Below are 21069 nucleotides of genomic sequence, written 5' to 3'. Positions count from 1 at the left end.
ATTATTAAACTCCAAAGTGAATTATATATAGAAGGTACATATAAGAGCTATCATAAATTTAGTACAACTATTAGTCTTTCAGGAAAAAATGATCGTATTTTCGATCCACTTAAGAAGAAAGGTAAAGGAAATGGATATGGAAGATTGAAACCAAAATTTGAGCAAAAAAAGAAGAGGGCACCTCAAAAGACTTTAAAAATTAGAGCAATGCAACAACATGAGCAACCATCCTTGAGCTCAAATCTTGAGGTTCAATCTTTAAATAATCAAATTTTAATTTTCTTAGTTTGCTGGTGGTCTTTATATTTTAATTTATTTATTGGTATTAATTTATTTTGTTCCTTTTAAATTCATTGATGCAGTTATATGAAGATTCAATTACTAGCTTTACACAACTGTTGACTCAGGCTTCTGCTAACCAGTTCGGAGGTTGCATTGAAAACCAAAGTTCATACATCACCAGAAGAAATATTTATTTCAATAATTTAGAGAATTAGTTGCTTTGCTTTGAGCAATCTAAACACTCATAGTACTTCTCAAAGATGAAATCATCTATGTATAATTTTTTACCTCATGCAATACTTTGAATAGGAATTTGTTTGGATTTAGTAGCATGGTTTTGCATTGTTTTATGAACAGATCTTCCTCACTGAAGTTTTCAACACTTTGGTACAAGTTGTTCATACAACCAACAACTCTAGCCTCAACTTCAATGAGTCGTATTATTGTTTCCAGTGGTAAAGTGAGAAGGCTAACAAGTAAACAAGCAATAATAACTTTTCCTACTTTTTAACATATTAATTATTATTAAGCACAACAAGATGATTATTTTTTCAAGATCTTGTCAACTGATTTAGAGATTATTGTTAAACAAAGTTTATTCCTTCAGACACATCCGATAAAATTGGAACGATACAAAAAAATTAGCAAAGTCCTTGCGGAAGAATAATGCATAAATCAAGAAATGGTCAAAAAGTATTTTCAAAAAAAATTATTCAACGAAGTTGTAGAAGAAGGTGTTACTTAGTCGGGTATAATTGTAAATAGATACTAGAGAGTCGTCTAATTATGTTAGATACTGTTAGAAGTTAATTAAAACTATTACCTTTTCTTATAAGTAATTAGTGGTTGTACAACTGTTACTCAATTCAGAACATTTTCATTCCGCTCATCATTATACAGAGCTTGCATGTGCGCTATTGTTGTCTCCCTCTTCTTCTCCCAATATGGGGATTTCCATTACTGATCTATTAAACTTGATATGGTATCAAAGCAATTAGCCATAATTAGGAGCTAATTACCTTTGATTTTGCTGTCAAATTGTTCAATGGTAGAGTCTGATCTCGAAAATTCTTTGATCTCAACAATGACGAAAACAGATCTTGATCACAACCATATTTTGTATCTTCATCCTTTAGACTCTACCGGAGTGCCGATAGTCTCAATTCAGTTGACCGAAACTGAAAATTACTCTGTTTGGAGCCGTGCGATGCGACTCTAGTTGTTAGGAAAGAACAAATTAGGGTTGATTGATGAAACTCTGAAAATAGAGGATTTTGAGGAGGATCTAGGTCATCAGTGGGACAGGTGCAATGCTATTGTTCTTGGATGGATAATGTGCTCTGTTTCGAAGGAATTGTTAATAGTCATAGTGTATGCAAAAGATGCATATCATGTTTGGGAAGATATGAAAGAACGTTTTGATAAAATCAATATATCTAGGGTTTATCAGCTGCAAAAGGAGATTGTAACACTTTATCAAGGAACAAACAGTGTTTCTGTGTATTTTACCAAACTCAAAGAGTTATGGGATGAGTACGACATCATGACTCCTCTAAGCTGTGATTGTGGGAGATCTAAGGATTCAATGAGCATTTACATAGGCAAAAGCTAATGCAATTTCTGATGGGACTTACTAAGAATTATGAGCAGGAAAGGAGTCATATCCTTATGACTAATACCACTCCAAGTATTAGCAAAGAATATTCTATGATAATTGAGAGAGAAAGTTCGAGATCATTCTCAAATAAATCTATGATAGGAGAAGGATCAGAAGCCACATCTTTTGTCTGCAAAAGGAGGCAGTTATCCAAAACCTAAGAAGAATTGGAACATTCAGTGTGAATTATGTAAGATGAAAGGGTATAGTAAGGAGAATTATTATAAAATAATAGGTTATCATGCGGACTTCAAGTTCATAAAGAAAGGACATGGCAACTCAACTGCTTACAATGCCAATGTAGGGAACTATGTACACAATGCCAATGTTGGAAACTATGCACCAAATATTCCTAGACCTAATGCAAATAGAAATGATAACAGAGACACAACTGCTTTGAATGAGATGCCCACGCCACCAATGTTTACTATTGATCAATACAATCAAATCCTTAGAATGCTGAACAAAGAGCTTTCTCAGGAAAGTATGGCTAATATGGCAGGTACTATTCATTCCTTTATGGCTAGTGTAGCAAAGAAGGATTGGATATAGATATAGGGGAAACAAACCATATGATATCTAATTTAGATATATTGCATTCTGTTTGCAAAGATGATTCCTTAAGCAGTAAAATTGTGCAAATGCCAAATGGCCAGGTGACTTCAGTGTCTCATGTTGGGGACTGTTTACTCTCGAAAGATGCAGTAATGAAGAATGTATTATTTATTCCTTATTTTTAGTATAACTTGATGTTAGTATCAAAAGTAACTAGAGACCTTCACTGCTCTATTACCTTTTTCCCTGACTTTTGTTTATTCCAGGACCTCATCAATAGGAGGGTGAAGGGGATTGGTAGAGAGAAAAGAGGCTTATATCTCTTTGTTTCTGATGCTGACTCAATAAGCAGAGGATTCATTGTTACTGCAGAGGAGATTCACTGTGGCACATGAGATTGGCTCATGCTTCTGGAGGAGCTATGTGGGAATTGCTTGGAGCAGAAATTAAAGATTGTAAAAGTGTTGTTAATAAATGTTGGATATGACCCTTAGCTAAACACACTAGATTGTCTTTTCCTTCTTCAAGTACTAGCAAAACTACTGTAGTATTTCAACTATTATATTTGGATGTATGGGGCCCTTATTACATTCCTACTTTTGATGGTAATAAGTTTTTCTTAACTATGGTTGATGACTTCTCAGGTGTGACTTAGATTTTCTTATTGAATTTTAAGAGTGATGTGCTCATAGTCTTGACAAATTTCTTTAAAATGCTGCATACTCAATTCAATACATCTGTATAGTTGTTGAGAACATACAATAGTTGTGAATTTGTTAATGCTAATTTCATTGAACTCTTAAGGTAATTGGGCATTGTCCATCAGAGGACTTGTGTCTATTCTCCTCAGCAGAATGGTGTGGCTAAGATAAAACATAAACACATCCTTGAAGTTGCAAGAGCCATAAGATTCCCATGCCATATTTCTTTGAAGTTTTGGGGGCATTATATCTTGGCTGTTGTTTACATAATTAATAGATTACCTTCTTTTATTTTGTAGGGTAAATCACCTTATGAGCTATTTTATGGTAAGAAGCCTATGGTTCATCATTTCAGAACCGTAGGTTGTCTTTATTATGCAAGTGTTCTGCCAAGAAGTGATAAGTTTGATGCCAGGGCTGTGAAGGTTATCTTCATGGGATATTCCAATGTTACGAAAGGATATGTCCTCTATGACTTGCAGAAACAACAATTCTTCATTAATAGAGATGTCATATTTAGAGAAACAATGTTTCCCTTCAAGGACAATCAGACCAGGGATCAGTTTGTTCTTCATGCCTGTACACCTTCTGATTTCTTTGATTTTGCAAAACAACTCCACTTAGCTCTAGCTCCCAGAATCCTTCTCCATTTGCAGTTGATGCACCAATTTCAACTGAGTCTCTACCTACAGTATCAATGTTCTCACCAATTATCCCACCTTCTAATTCTCACCAGCTGGATAATTTACCCTCCACTTTGGTTAATAACTGTAAGCACATGATTTTTGACCTATATGAGAATTACTCTCAAAAAATTCAAAAATAAAATAATTTTTCTTGGTGTGCAATTTTGGTGATATTTTGTGTAACTATTTGTATGTTTGTCTATGCATGTTTATTAGTTAAATTAATAAAAAATACAAAAATATGTCGCATTTTGCATGTAGGATTTAATTCTACAATTTGTTAGTAATTAAGTTTGTTTACAAAAAAATAAAAAATTACAAAAATAGGCATCTTTTACATTTTTAGCATTTAATGTCCAAATATATAATTTTATGCTTAATTATTACTTAATTGTGCGTTAATTATTATTGGGAGTTAATTTGCTCTTTTATAACTTAATTTAGTTCTTAATAATAATTTAAGTATTTTTATAATTTAGTTTTAGAAAAATAAAAGAAGAAAAGAGAACAAAAATACAAAGAAAAATCGGATTGGGCCACTTCTTCAAATTTCAACCCCAGGCCCAAGCAATTGTCCAACCTTCCCCATGACCCGGTCCACTTCAAACCGGGTCGACCCGGTCCGCCACATAATTAAACCATCCGCCCAACCCCCTCCCATTTTTCATTTTTTTCTTGTTGAAACCCAAAAACAAAACCCTAAAACTAAGAAAACACCCGCCTCCCCAACCTTGGCTTCTTCTCCAAACCTTCAAAACTACAAGCTCCCAACCATGGCTGCCCTTAGCTCCACCATCCAAACGCTTCGTCTTCTTCGTCATCCTCCCCGCGTAGCTGCTCCATTCTTATCTTCCTCCGAGCTGCTGTTGCGCTATTGCTTCGCCATGAGCTCGACCTACTGCTCCATCTCCATTCCCGTTGCTTCTGCTTGCAACGTCCATGGCTGCTCGAGTTGGAGCTCGACAAACAGCTGCTTCTGTTTCGCGAGCTGCTGCCTCACTTCGTCTTCTTCAAGCTGGAGCATCGCCATGGCCAAGCCTTCTCCGAGCTGCTGCCTCACCTTCATCTTCTTCATCGTCCGCTTCAAGCTCGCGCTGCTGCTTCATCTTCCCCATACGAACGACCTCCGTTACTGCTTCGTCTTCGCGCGAACAACTGAACGCGCCCCAACTGCTTCTGTTTCGTGTCGACTGCCGCTACTGTTTCGACGTACTTCTTAAAGTCGAGTTCGTCGTTGAGTTAGTCGTTGAGTCCGGACAGATTTATTCCCATTTGAGGTTTGTCGAAACAGTCCATACAATCGAATTCGTCGTTGTTCATCTCCGGTTAGTTGGTTTTGAGTTTTATTTTTATCCGTATTTCATTTTGATATTTCTCGAATCTAAAATCGGTAGATATTTGATTTTTGGCTTTGTTCATGTTCATATGTTTTGTTGAATTAATTTTTCAGATTTCAAATGAAAGATTAATTAATTATTTTTCATGTTATTTCATGTTTGTATTGTTGTTTAGATAAATATTTTAATGTTTGATAGATTCAAATTGAAATTTAATTAATTATTTCTTCAATTTGTTTCATGTTTGTTATATATTTTCCAGAAATTATTAATGTTGTTTGAGTCATTTAATCCGTCATGTTTGTTGTTTTAAAAAATGGATTCATTCGTGTTCATACTTTGTTTGGTTGATCTTGAATCCGAAATTTGTATAGTTTGATTTCTTGTTTATCATTTATGATTATTTCTTGAATTTGTCTCATAATCTTGTTTAAGTTTAATATAGGAATTGTTGGTTGTAATGTTGTTAGAGTTGATTTTAAGTTCAATATTATTGAATTTAGAAATCTAAATATACTTGTTTGTTGTTATTATTGTTGAATCTGAAAATAGGTTGTTTGTTGCTAAAAATATTGTTCAATCAAATTTTAGTTGTTCTTTGTTGTTCAATCATGTTCATGTGATTTGTTGTTGAAATGTTGAAGAAATCATGTTCATGAGATTTGTTGTTTGAATTTATGTAGAAATTGGTCATATTGACTATATTTTGGTTGAGTTTGATTAATTGATTTGTTATAGCTGATGGGGTAGTTTGGTAATTTCAGTAAGGTCAGAGGGGTAATTTAGGAATTGTACATTTTTGTAATTTTTTATGTGAAGCATGTGGGACAAAATTTAATGAGGTGGGTTGTGATATAGTTGTTTAATATAAAGGGGGTACAAGACAAAATTTAGTGGGGAGAAATCTTGTATTTGTTTAGTGAAGCATGGGGGACAAAATATAATGGGATGGGGTTGATATACTTATTTAATGTAATGGGAATGAGTGAGAAGATAATGAGTTTGGTAGAGAAAATGGTTTGATTTTAATTGATTAAAAAATTTATGGGATGTGATATAAATAGAAGTCTTGAAATCAGATTTTTGAGGACGGACAGAACACACAGATAGAGAAAAACACACACAGAGAGAGGAACGAATCTGAAGAAAAAAAGAACAGATAGACAGAACAGAAAAACACAAACAGAGAAAAAAAAGAGCTGAATATTTAAGAGAGAGAAAAATTCCGAAAAATATTCAAACCTTCAAATAAAAAAAAACAAAAAAAATATTCTGCTTTCTTTCATTGTTTGAAATCAGCATTAATTGTTGTTGTTTCATAAAAGTTGGAAGCATTTGTTTTGGGATTACTACTCCACCGGTCTGTTACTGGGTTGTTACTGTTGCTGGATTGTTGCTGCTGTGCTGTATTGTTATTACTGCTGCTGATTCTCATCTTTCATTTTCTTTTGCTTCCAAATCAGGTACACAACTGACACGCTGGTTATTGTAATCCGAATATGAAGCATGAATACGAAAAATGAAGAGTTGAAATTCTGAATTAGCTTTAATTATATTCTAAATTTTATTTGTATGTATAATTTATTTAGTTTGCAAAAAATCAGAATCGTGTAGCTATTTAATACATATAGTGGAACATCCGACGATAGCTTAATGATTAAACTATCTATATATTGCCTAAAAATAAATAAATGGTGTAGTAACTCCGTTAAGTAAAAATCAAACGAATAGGCCATCTAGTAGGAATTTGGTAGAAATATTGTTTAGTTAAATAATATTGGTTAATTTCAGCATGTAAATGGTCTAGGATTAAAATTAGATTGCTAAGTTTTTTTTTAATTTGACAAACTGATAGCATGCCTAGTATAATGTAACTAGGTAATAACAGGTGAATAAGACGGCCCAGGTCTAGTTTTATGTCATACACGTTGGGCCTGGGCCTGCAGTGGCAACGGACTGTCATGTTTGCATCACTTTCAGATTTTATGAATCATATTCAAAATTCATCTATAACAACTCAAGCATGTAAATAAATTAAGATATTTTTTCTTTTATTTTGTAGAGACTAATTTCAATAGAAAAATGTAGGTATTTTAGGACTGTCCTTTTAAAAATAAAATGAGACGAGCCTCGCTTAATAAAATGTATAGATTGCGGGGCCCTCATAAAATGTTTAATTAAAATTAATTAGACTTTGGGATGAGCCGTTTAGCAAAATTCCATGGCCTTACCCAGAAATAATAACACGCTAATTGCTTTAGGCGCGCATTTTAATAAGCTTACTTTCTTAAATTCGGGTGTGCATTTCATGCGACCCAAATCCAAATCCCAAATCATTGAATAAAAATACGTTCCGGATCGCGGGTGCATTTTATGTGACGCAATCCAAAGACATGTTTTTAAACGATGTTCACATTTTTTTAAAAAAATATAATGATAAAAGCGGTAAAAAGATAAAATTTGCACATGAGCTCATAATTGTATAAAAATCAGATATTTAAGCCAAATATGACAGTTGAGCGACCGTGCTAGAACCACGGAACTCGGGAATGCCTAACACCTTCTCCCGGGTTAACAGAATTCCTTATCCGGATTTCTGGTTCGCAGACTGTAATACAGAGTCATTCTTTTCCTCGATTCGGGATTAAATTGGTGACTTGGGACACCCTAAATCTCCCAAGTGGCGACTCTGAAATAAATAAATAAATCCCGTTTCGATTGTCCTTTAATTGGAAAAAACTCTCTTGCACCCCTCGCGGGGGCAGAAAAAGGAGGTGTGACAGCTCTGGCGACTCTGCTGGGGATTAACTATCCCATAACCACTGGTTCAGGGTTAGAAATTCAAGCTTAGATAAATCGTTATATTTGGCTTTATCTGATTTTTACATGTTTGAGCCTAATGTGCTAAATGCTGCTTTTACCGCTTTGATATTATTTGATTGTATATATAAACTGTGCCGAACCCTTCTCTCTTCACCTCCGGGGATGTGCTTACTGGTTGAGACTCCCTATTCTATTAGTGTCATACCCTGAAATAAAAAAAGAGGCTCGGACAAGTTACGAAGTCAGATGGCCTTTTGGTTCCCGGTAAGTTGCCCCCTCTTCGACTTGAGTTGTCCGCTCGGGTACACAGTCTAGAACACCGACTCAAGTTTTGAACATAAAATAACATGACTTCATGCCGGATCCCTAGTAGGAACGCTTATTTGCATCACGTTGCATTTGACTTAGGGGACTCAACATAGGGGTTGGGTCCGTCTAGGACTAGCAACCTAAAATGAAAAGACCATTCTGATGCATCCTACTTGTTCTGTACATATATTTGTTTCGAACTTGCATGTTGACCGGTTTCTGAATCTCGGGAATGTTGGAAAATTGAAGGAAAAAAAAGAAAAAAAAGAGGAAAAAGAATATATCAGTTAGGGAGTTAATTGATTATTTTAGAAAAAATCAATGACCAATTACTGGCGAAACTCTGCCGAAATTTTGAAAAAAAAAAGAGGAAAATATTTTATTTTGTTTTACTAAAAAATATAGAAAAAAAGAGTCTTTTATTTTTTGGAAAAATAGATCGTTTTATTGTTTGTTGAAAATGGAAAAAAAAATCGTTATTTTGTCTTTTTCAAAAATAGAAAAGGAAAATAGATTGTCTTGCCAGGAAAAAATAAAAATGGAAAAAGAGTCATGTTTTAAAATAGTTCGGTTAATTTGCCCGAACTACGCGGGTTTGATTCTCACCGGATGTGAGATACGTAGGCAACCCTCATCGGGTCCAACCCCCTTTTGCTAAAAAAGCCAAAAACAAATAAAAAAAACAAAAAAAAACATGTCAAGATTTTTAATTTTGTCATAAATAAGTCGGGTGATGTCCGATTTCCCCTTTTACAAAAAAAAAATAGCAAAATATATATGTCAAATTTCTAAGAAGTCGGGTGACGCTGTTTTATCAAGACATAGCCGAATGTTCCCGAAGGGGACGCTGGAAGGCTGACTTTGCATAAACAGCCACTTTTGGGTCATATTTAAGATTTGGTCCAGTTGACCCACACAGCCTTAAAAATCTTCGTCCCCGAGACGTTGAAAGGCCGTGTTTGCAATATTGAGTTTTCTAATTTGAAAAACGATAAAAAGAGTCATAAATAAGTCAGGTGATGTTGTTATGTCATAAATAGCCGAATGTTCCCGAAAGGAACGCCGGAAGGCTGACTTTGCATAAACAGCCACTTTTGGGTCATGTTTAGGATTTTTGGTCTAGTTGACCCACACAGCCCTATAAATCTTCATCCCCGAGGCGCTGAAGGGCCGTGTTTGCAACACCAGGTTTTTATTATAATTTTAAAAGAAAAAAAACAAAGAGTCGGCGGTCAGGTGAATACCGTTTGAATTTTGTCATAATAAGCCGAGCCAGCTTCGGCCGCGTCTTAAACCGTTCTTGCCGAAATAGCCTTAGAGTATCTTTCAGTTGTCGAAAGGTTATTTTCGTAAAAGAATGGACAAGTTGGTAAAGTGTCATAAAATAATCCTCCCCGGCCTCAAAATTCATGTGAGAATTGGAAGGGGCCACATTTGCAAAAATAGCCGTTTGGTTGCATTTGATAAACGGGGAAAGGAAGCTGGCCGTTTGTTTTTGAGTTTGTAAATCTTTTGATTAGAATATGCGGGTTGTTTGATTTTCAAGTTTGTAGGTCATCTTTAAACCTTTGAAACCCAGTTTGTTTTAAATATGAAAATTAAAAAAAATGTTGAGTATTGTTTATCTTTATTGGTCCGAACTACGCAAGGTCTGATTCATGCGGGGTCATGATACGTAGGCAATCTCCATAAGATTCGACCACAACAAAAAATGAAAGGAAAAAATGAAAAGAAAAAAAAATGAAAAAAAAATCGAAAAAAAATGAAAAAAAAAAGGAAAAATGAAAAAAAAAAGAGAAAAAAAAGAAAGATGTTGTTAATAATGAGGACCGACTGAGTCCATTCTAACCTATTTTGTTTTGAATCACAAAGAAAGTTAAGGTGGTTGGTTTGTGGTAAGCCGGAAATACAAGACCCAAAAGCACACTTTGCGGGGATCAGGCCTGATAACAGAAGCACTCGAATCCTATTGGGACTTGTTGACTAAAGTTGATGATATTGAAGCTGGCAATGGTCTGGACAATACTGATGCGAAGCTCAGTGGCTAAGATGCCAATTTTGATAAAGTAGGAGGACGCTCCGTTCCTTGGTTAGCAAGAGAGAAGCTTGTGGTGGCGTATTTTGTTGTCATTTCTATTGTCTGGATTATTCTTAGGATTGTAATCTGGATATTGTCTTGTGTCAAACCTTCTTATCTTTTCATTTCGTCATAGCGGTCTGTTTAAGTTTTGTCCAGTTTGTTTAAGATTTTATTCTGGTTTGTTTTGTTTGTCTTGTCATTCAAACCATTTCACCTGTAATCTAATGCAAAATCCGGTCCTTTTTATTTCCAGTTTTCTTTTGTTTAGTCCTTTTAACATTTTTGTTCAGCGCCGATTCTCGTGACATGACATGCGCACACAGTTTGGGCCTAATTTTAAAAGTTAATCATAAGAATCTGGGAAGGTGATCAAAGCATTTAAAGGAAATAAGAACAGTTTGAGATTATTTGAAGCCCGAGTCATGTGGAACTGGGGCAAGTTAAACACAAAGAAACCGTTAAAAGCAAGATTCGCCAAATTGGCATGAGGGTCGTTCATGATAATGAGAGTGTCGCCCAACGGTGCTTTAGAAATGACAAAGGAAAAATAAAATGTTTAACATAATTGTCAAAGTCCAGCACCATCGGAAGAGACTATAAATTTATGCTCAATTGTGTTGTTTGCACTTGGCATGTTTTGAAGACTGGAATGACGAAGGCATTTTGTTCTGCTATCTAAACACTTTATCCTTCGTTACCCCCCTTTGAGCCTTATTTACTTTCTTTCATACCCCTCGTTCGGAATCAATAGCAACGACTAGGAAATACGAACCTGGAAGGTAAAGAAAAAAAAATCAAAAAATAAAAAACAAAAAAAGAAGAAGAGAAAATGATAACAAAAAAAAAAAGAAAGTCAAATGAAAACAGAGGAATTGGGAACTACGTTCGACCTGATTCCTCAAAGAGGATACGTAGGCGCCTCACGACTCGGTTATGGTGTAATAAAAATAATAAAAAATAAGTAAATAATCCCCAAGCAAGAAACTGGGACAAAGGTTGCGCTTGTGGTAAGCAAAATTGGTTCCGAAGATTGTAATTTTAAAACCCCAAATTTATTTTGTTTTTGAGCCTTTAATACTCTTTCTTTATAGCCTGTCCAAAAACCCACATTACAGTCCAAAGAAAGACCTTCTGACCAGTCTGCAAAAGATGCCAAGTCAGACAAATGAGAGTCTTACCGGTGAACATAACACTCTGTTTCACAATAGAAAGGACTCTAATCTCCAGCAGAGAGAGTCATACCGGCAACACTCCAAATCCCCAGCTGGAAAGTGATACAAATGAGAGAGTCTTATCGGTGAAAATCTTCACGGACACCATAAGGCGATGAAAGCTGAGAGAAAAACCAAAATGAGAGAGGCTTGATAGTGAAAACCCTTCGGGCACTACAAGTCGAATAAGATTGGGAATCAGATGGGGAATTGCCAATTGAAGGTCTTGAAAGACGATTGACGGCAGAGGATAGGCCACATGTGCATGTCATGACCATTAGAGTCGGTATTTGCGTTTGATAGGTTTTTATTTATAGTTTCTTTTGTTAAAGAGTCATTTTTTTCCGTTGTCTTTTATTCTGTTCCCTTTTATCTTTTCCTTTCATAGAAATTTCCCCAGTAAAGTCTTTTGGTCAGAACCAGTGGGAGATGACTTCAAAATAGGCCATCAGCTTTCCAAGATAAGATCTGACTAGTATATCCAAGTGGTATAGTCAGGAAGGAACAAGCGCGAGGCCAGTGTCAAGAAAGATATCTCCAACAAAAGGATTGACGAGTGTCAAGAGGGATATCCTTGCCGAAATCAAAGGTTATAAACCTCAAGGCCAAGGCCTGTGGACAAATCAAAGAGAGCAATGAGCATGATTTGAGAAATTCATGCAAGACTAAAAGGTCGGGAAAATGCAAGTTTCCGAGCCATGCCACGAAAAAAGAGGGATATCCCCAGCAGAAAAGGATTATCCCCAGCAAATAATATCATCCCCAACAAGTTTTGGAATGCAGAGCAGGGAATGAGAAAGGGAAAAGCCATCCCAGTAGGCGTATCACAACCAACTACCGCATTTCAAACTAACAAATTTTGTTTGATTTGAAATAGGTAAGAGAAATGGCATTTATAACGGAAATGCATGCCACAAAAAAGATTGTCAAACTGGGGCAGAAAATTTTCTTTTCAGTTAGAAAATTTTCTGGAAGTCAGGTACCCATTCAAGGAAGAATAAAGATAGCACCAGTCTCAAGGGAAGTGGTGTTTGAACCAGTGTTGCCCCAACATAATAAGTTTCAATGGAGGAAGTATTCCCCAGCAGACAGAATAAAGGGATGACACTTGTGCTCAGAAAAGCAAAAAGCCATTATCATCCCCAGCAGCTTCCAGAAGAATGAAGCATCGATTTGAAAGGATAAAATTCCCCAGCGGCGTTATCCTCAACAACGTTATCCCGAGAAGATAACACTTTTATCCCCAGCTGTGTTGAAAAAAAAAACAAAAGAAAAAAAAATTGAATTTGAAGGAGGGGAAGAAAGGAGACTTCCCCAGTAGTATTATCCCCAGCAATCAGGCGTCCACCTGGAGAACAAGGAAGAGCAGTTGGAGTATTAGCAATCAGGCGTCCACCTGGAGAACAAGGAAGAGCAGTTGAAGTATCAGCAATCAGGAGCCCACCTGGAGAATAAGGGAATACAATGGAAGTATCAGCAATCAGGAGCCCACCTGGAGAATAAGGGAATACAATTCAAATTTTAAGTAATCAGGAGCCCCCTGAAAAACAAAATGGCGTTTTATTTTTGACATTATTGGTTGAAGTCAGGAGCCCCCTGAAGAACAGAATGGTGATTTGTTGGTTGAAGTTGGGAGCCCGCCCATATAACAGAGGAATACATTCAGTCTTTTCATTTCAAAAAAAAAAAAGAAAAAAAAAACGAAAAAAAAAGAAAAAGGGGGAAGTATTTTGTAGGGGAATGAAACATCCTACTCAAAAGGAAGATTTTGGAAGGAGTAAGATAACATATTTACTCAGCAGTGTTATCCCCAGTGGATCATCGAGATGTAGAAGCATCCTCGACAGAGTTTCGGGCAACCCAGAGTGGGTAAGGAAGAAAAGGAAAAGTCATCCCCAGCAAAATAATCCCCAGCAGTTTCGAGGGAAGACAACACAGGTAAGTAAATAATTCAGGAAGAAGGAAATGGTTCACGCATAGGAGACGCACTTCCTAAGTGAAGATTTCATTAATAGGAGACGCACTTCCTAGTTTGAAATCATTAAAGTTTCACCCATAGGAGATGCATTTCCTCCTAAGTTTGTTTTAGTTTCACCCATATGAGATGCATTTCCTCCTAAGTAAGTTTAGTTTCACCCATAGGAGAGGCATTTCCTCCTAAGTTTAGTTTCACTCATAGGAGATGCATTTCCTCCTAAGTTTGTTTTTACCCATAGGAGAGGCATTTCCTCCTAAGTTGATTATAGCAATCAGGAGTCCGCCTGGAGAACAGAGACGTACTTTTCAAGTTTGACGTCAGGAGTCCGCCTGAAGAACGGAGACATACAACTTAAATTTTAAAAGTCAGGAGTCCGTATGGAGAATAGAGACATTCAATTTCAAATTTAGCAGTCAGGAGTCCGCCTGGAGAACAGAGACATACTTTTCAAGTTTGATGTCAGGAGTCCGCCTGAAGAACGGAGACATACAGTTTAAATTTTAAAAGTCAGGAGTCCGCCTGGAGAACAGAGACATACATTTCAAGCATTGAAGTTGGGAGCCCGCCCATAGAACAGAGGCATACATTTCAGTCTTTTCATTTCAAGCGTTGAAGTTGGGAGCCCGCCCAGATAACAGAGGCATACATTTTAGTCTTTACATTTCAAGTGTTGAAATTGGGAGCCCGCCCAGATAACAGAGGCATATATTTCAGTATTTTCATTTCAAGTGTTGAAATTGGGAGCACGCCCAGATAACAGAGGCATACATTCAGTCTTTTCATTTCAAGTGTTGAAGTTGGGAGCCCGCCCATAGAACAGAGGCATACATTTCAGTCTTTTCATTTCAAGCGTTGAAGTTGGGAGCTCGCCTATAGAACAGAGGCATACATTTCAGTCTTTTCATTTCAAGTATTGAAGTTGGGAGCCCGCCCATATAACAGAGGAATACATTTCAGTCTTTTCATTTCAAGCGTTGAAGTTGGGAGCCCGCCCATAGAACAGAGGCATATATTTCAGTCTTTACATTTCAAGCGTTGAAGTTGGGAGCCCGCCTAGATAACAGAGGCATACATTTCAGTTTTTCATTTCAAGTATTGAAGTTGGGAGCCCGCCCATACAACAGATGCATACATTTCAAGATCAAGTCAGAGGACAATAAAACAGAGGGTTACAACAGGAATCCCCTGCAGGAAACAATAAAATTCCCCGGCACCGGGAAGCAGAAGGTTGCAACAAGAGGTCCCAGCACAAACTCAAGTGCATGTGTCAAAAAGAAGAAAAGCACCGGAAAAATGCAAGCAGACAAGAAAGCAAGGCAACAAAAACAAATTGCAGTCTAGCCTAGCTTCTTGTTTTCTTTTAAGCACGGTGTAACAAGGAGATCGGTAAGCATTGGTAATACCATGCAACAACAGTAACATTGCAGTCCCACGGTAGTCCCAGCTACCAAAACTTCCCGAACTACATTAACCTGATTCCGCTTTAGCCAGGGATATGTAGGAAACCTTTGAAGCAAAGGTTCGGTTAAATCTTTTTCAAAAAAATGCTTCACACGGAGTACTCGGATGGGCAAAAATCGCTCGCTTTATCTTTGCGCGAAAACCCTTCGTGTCTTCGGGCAAAGAGGGGCAGCTGTAAGCACATGATTTTTGCCCTATATGAGAATTACTCCCAAAAAATTCAAAAATAAAATAATTTTTCTTGGTGTGCAATTTTGGTGATATTTTGTGATATTTTGTGTAACTATTTGTATGTTTGTCTATGCATGTTTATTAGTTAAATTAATAAAAAATACAAAAATATATCGCATTTTGCATGTAGGATTTAGTTCTACAATTTGTTAGTAATTAAGTTTGATTACAAAAAAATAAAAAATTACAAAAATAGGCATCTTTTACATTTTTAGCATTTAATGTCCAAATATACAATTTTATGCTTAATTATTACTTAATTGTGCGGTAATTGTTATTGGGAGTTAATTTGCGCTTTTATAACTTAATTTAGTTCTTAATAATAGTTTAAGTATTTTTATAATTTAGTTTTAGAAAAATAAAAGAAGAAAAGAGAACAAAAATACAAAGAAAAATCGGATTGGGCCACTTCTTCAAATTTCAACCCCAGGCCCAAGCAATTGTCCAACCTTCCCCATGACCCGGTCCACTTCAAACCGGGTCGACCCGGTCCGCCCCATAATTAAACCATACGCCCAACCCCCTCCCATTTTTCATTTTTTTCTTGTTGAAACCCAAAAACAAAACCCTAAAACTAAGAAAACACCTGCCTCCCCCACCTTGGCTTCTTCTCCAAACCTTCAAAACTCCAAGCTCCCAACCATGGCTGCCCTTAGCTCCACCATCCAAACGCTTCATCTTCTTCGTCCTCCTCCCCGCGTAGCTGCTCCATTCTTATCTTCCTCCGAGCTGCTGCTGCGCTATTGCTTCGCCATGAGCTCGACCTACTGCTCCATCTCCGTTCCCGTTGCTTCTGCTTGCAATGTCCATGGCTGCTCGAGTTGGAGCTCGACAAACAGCTGCTTCTGTTTCGCGAGCTGCTGCCTCACTTCGTCTTCTTCAAGCTTGAGCATCGCCATGGCCAAGCCGTCTCCGAGCTGCTGCCTCACCTTCATCTTCTTCGTTGTCCGCTTCAAGCTCGCGCTGCTGCTTCATCTTCCCCATACGAACGACCTCCGTTACTGCTTCGTCTGCGCGCGAACAACTGAACGCGCCCCAGCTGCTTCTGTTTCGTGTCGACTGCCGCTACTGTTTCGACGTACTTCTTAAAGTCGAGTTCGTCGTTGAGTTAGTCGTTGAGTACGGACAGATTTATTCCCAATTGAGGTTTGTCGAAACAGTCCATACAATCGAATTCGTCGTTGTTCATCTCCGGTTAGTTGGTTTTGAGTTTTATTTTTATCCGTATTTCGTTTTGATATTTCTCAAATCTAAAATCGGTAGATATTTGATTTTTGGCTTTGTTCATGTTCATATGTTTTGTTGAATTAATTTTTCAGATTTCAAATGAAAGATTAATTAATTGTTTTTCATGTTATTTCATGTTTGTATTGTTGTTTAGATAAATATTTTAATTTTTGATAGATTCAAATTAAAATTTAATTAATTATTTCTTTAATTTGTTTCATATTTGTTATATATTTTTTAGAAATTATTAATGTTGTTTGAGTCATTTAATCCGTCATGTTTGTTGTTTTAAAAAATGGATTCATTCGTGTTCATACTTTGTTTGGTTGATCTTGAATCCGAAATTTGTATAGTTTGATTTCTTGTTTATCATTTATGATTATTTCTTGAATTTGTCTCATAATCTTGTTTAAGTTTAATATAGGAATTGTTGGTTGTAATATTGTTAGAGTTGATTTTAAGTTCAATATTATTGAATTTAGAAATCTAAATATACTTGTTTGTTGTTATTATTGTTGAATCTGAAAATAGGTTTGTTTGTTGCTAAAAATATTGTTCAATCAAATTTTAGTTGTTCTTTGTTGTTCAATCATGTTCATGTGATTTGTTGTTGAAATGTTGAAGAAATCATGTTCATGAGATTTGTTGTTTGAATTTATGTAGAAATTGGTCATATTGACTATATTTTGGTTGAGTTTGATTAATTGATTTGTTATAGCTGATGGGGTAGTTTGGTAATTTCAGTAAGGTCAGAGGGGTAATTTAGGAATTGTACATTTTTGTAATTTTTTATGTGAAGCATGGGGGACAAAATGTAATGGGGTGGGTTGTGATATAATTGTTTAATATAAAGGGGGGACAAGACAAAATTTAGTGGGGAGGAATCTTGTATTTGTTTAGTAAAGCATGGGGGACAAAATATAATGGGGTGGGGTTGATATACTTATTTAATGTAATGGGGATGAGTGGGAAGATAATGGGTTTGGTAAAGAAAATGGTTTGACTTTAATTGATTAAAAGATTTATGGGATGAGATATAAATAGAAGTCTTGAATCAGATTTTTGAGGACGGACAGAACACACAGATAGAGAAAAACACACACAGAGAGAGGAACGAATCTGAAGAAAAAAAAGAACAGATAGACAGAACAGAAAAACACAAACAGAGAAAAAAAAGAGCTGAATATTTAAGAGAGAGAAAAATTCCGAAAAATATTCAAACCTTCAAATAAATAAAAAAAAACAAAAAAAAATATTCTGCTTTCTTTCATTGTTTGAAATCAGCATTAATTGTTGTTGTTTCATAAAAGTTGGAAGCATTTGTTTTGGGATTACTACTCCACCGGTCTGTTACTGGTTTGTTACTGTTGCTGGATTGTTGCTGCTGTGATGTATTGTTATTACTGCTGCTGATTCTCATCTTTCATTTTCTTTTGCTTCCAAATCAGGTACACAACTGACACGCTGGTTATTGTAATCCGAATATGAAGCATGAATACGAAAAATGAAGAGTTGAAATTCTGAATTAGCTTTAATTATATTCTAAATTTTATTTGTATGTATAATTTATTTGGTTTGCAAAAAATCAGAATCGTGTAGCTATTTAATACATATAGTGGAACATCCGACAATAGCTTAACGATTGAACTATCTATATATTGCCTAAAAATAAATAAATGGTGTAGTAACTCCGTCAAGTAAAAATCAAACGAATAGGCCATCTAGTAGGAATTTGGTAGAAATATTGTTTAGTTAAATAATATTGGTTAATTTCAGCATGTAAATGGTCTAGGATTAAAATTAGATTGTTAAGTTTTTTTTTTTTAATTTGACAAACTGATAGCATGCCTAGTATAATGTAACTAGGTAATAACAGGTGAATAAGACGGCCCAGGTCTAGTTTTATGTCATACACGTTGGGCCTGGGCCTGCAGTGGCAATAGACTGTCATGTTTGCATCACTTTCAGATTTTATGAATCATATTCAAAATTCATCTATAACAACTCAAGCATGTAAATAAATTAAGATATTTTTTCTTTTATTTTGTAGAGACAAATTTCAATAGAAAAATGTAGGTATTTTAGGACTGTCCTTTTAAAAATAAAATGAGACGAACCTCGCTTAATAAAATGTATAGATTGCGGGGCCCTCATAAAATGTTTAAATAAAATTAATTAGACTTTGGGATGAGCCGTTTAGCAAAATTCCACGACCTTACCCAGAAATAATAACACGGTAATTGCTTTAGGCGCGCATTTTAATAAGCTTACTTTCTTAAATTCGGGTGCGCATTTATGCGACCCAAATCCAAATCCCAAAACATTGAATAAAAATACGTTCCGGATCGCGGGTGCATTTTATGTGACGCAATCCAAAGACATGTTTTTAAACGATGTTCACATTTTTTTAAAAAAATATAATGATAAAAGCGGTAAAAAGATAAAATTTGCACATGAGCTCATAATTGTATAAAAATCAGATATTTAAGCCAAATATGACAGTTGAGCGACCGTGCTAGAACCACGGAACTCGGGAATGCCTAACACCTTCTCCCGGGTTAACAGAATTCCTTATCCGGATTTCTGGTTCGCAGACTGTAATACAGAGTCATTCTTTTCCTCGATTCGGGATTAAATTGGTGACTTGGGACACCCTAAATCTCCCAAGTGGCGACTCTGAAATAAATAAATAAATCCCGTTTCGATTGTCCTTTAATTGGAAAAAACTCCCTTGCACCCCTCGCGGGGGCGGAAAAAGGAGGTGTGACAATAACTTTGAGGAGATCTTAGCATTTCTATCAGTTGAAAAGGATACTTCTCTTAGAAGATCTCAAAGAGCCACCAAACAACCTTTATGATTAACAGATTATGTGACTACAACTTCTACTAAATAGCCATACTCCATGTCCCATTATATGTCTTACAATCAGTTGTCCAGCCCGTACCAAGCCTATTTAGTTGCTCTATTAGCTACATCAGAACCTAAATCTTTTCATGAAGCCTCTAATGATAGTCGATGGGTTGATTCTATGAATGTTGAGATCCAATCTCTACAAGACAACGATACTTGAGAGTTTGTTCCTTTACCACTCGGGAAAACACCAATTGGGTGCAGATAGGTGTATATGGTGGAACTCAAGGCTGATGGGGAGGTTGAAAGGTTTAAGGCCATATTAATGGGCAAATGATTTAGTCAAACTGAAGGTCTTGATTATCATGAGACATTTTCACCTCTGGCAAAAATTATCACTGTTAGAATAATTCTTTCTTTAGCTGCTATGCAAGCTTGGCATATCCATCAGTTATATGTGTATAATGTCTTCTCGTAGGGTGATATTCATAATGAGGTGTATATGGAATTACCTCAAGGATTTTCAAGTCAGGGGGAGTCCAAGATAGTATGCAGACTTATCAAATCCCTATATGAATTAAAACAAGTCAGCAGATAATGGAACTTGAAACTCATAGAGGCATTACTGCAATCAGGCTTCAATCAGAGTAGTCTTGATCACTTCCTATTTATCAGAAAAGAGGGAAGCAGTGTAGTGGTGGTACTTGTCTATGTAGATAACATGTTAGTTACTGGGAACAACCTGAAGATGATACAAGACACAAAGGAGTCATTGCACAAAGCTTTCAAAATTAAAGACTTGGGAGAGTTGAAATTTTTCCTAGGAATGGAATTCAGCAGGCCAAACAAATTCATTCTAGTGAATCAAAGGAAATATGCACTGGAGATTATATCTGATCTAGGCCTAGGAGATGCAAAATCATCATGGACACCATTGGAAGTTAATGTAAAGTTGACAGTACAAGAGTATGATAAACTGATAGAGAAAAAAGATGATCATGTTCTTGTAGGTAGAAATCAGTATCAAAGGCTGATAGGAAATTGCTGTATCTCACTTTGACAAGGATAGACATTGCTTATACTGTACAGACACTGAGTCAGTTTTTACAACAACCAAAGAAATCCCATTGGGATGCAGCCATGAGAGTAGCAAGATACATCAAAAGAGACCCTGTTAAGGAATTTTATTCACCAGTAAAGGATATAATACACTCACTGTATATTGTGATACAGACTGGGCCTCTTATCTAAATACAAGAATATCAGTTTCAGGATTTTTAATCAAGTATGTGGATTCATTAGTATCATGGAAGTCGAAGAAACAAAGCATAATTTCTAAATGTTCAGCAGAAGCAGAGTACATAAGCATGTCAAGTGCAGTTTCAGAAGTTGTTTGGTTGACTGCTCTATTGAAGGAGTTGGAAGTAGATGTTGCATTACCATTTGATCTGTTTTCTGATAATAAGACAGCTTTACAAATAGTTTCAAATACAATATATCACGAGAGAACCAAACATATTGAAATAGACTGTCATTTTATTAGAGAGAAGATATAATTGGGCCTAGTGAAAGCACAACATGTTGGATCAAAGGATCAGGTAGCAGACATTTTGATGAAATGATTGAGCAGGGTACAACATGAATACTTTACCGGCAAGCTGGGAGTGCTGAACATCTTTG

At 36.1% G+C, this 21069-nt stretch overlaps 1 non-coding gene across 1 annotated transcript; it reads left to right on the top strand.

The window, feature by feature from the left end:
* Positions 1-875: 875 nt before the first annotated feature.
* LOC138884517 (U6 spliceosomal RNA) lies at positions 876-981 on the top strand. The gene has a single exon (XR_011404694.1). It is a non-coding gene; the product is annotated as a U6 spliceosomal RNA (small nuclear RNA).
* The last annotated feature ends 20088 nt before the right edge of the window (positions 982-21069 follow it).

This window comes from Nicotiana sylvestris, chromosome 12, assembly GCF_000393655.2.
Source record: "Nicotiana sylvestris chromosome 12, ASM39365v2, whole genome shotgun sequence".
NCBI lineage: Eukaryota > Viridiplantae > Streptophyta > Magnoliopsida > Solanales > Solanaceae > Nicotiana > Nicotiana sylvestris.
Note: the sequence above shows the minus strand (reverse complement) of the source record. Positions and strands in the feature narration are given on the sequence as shown.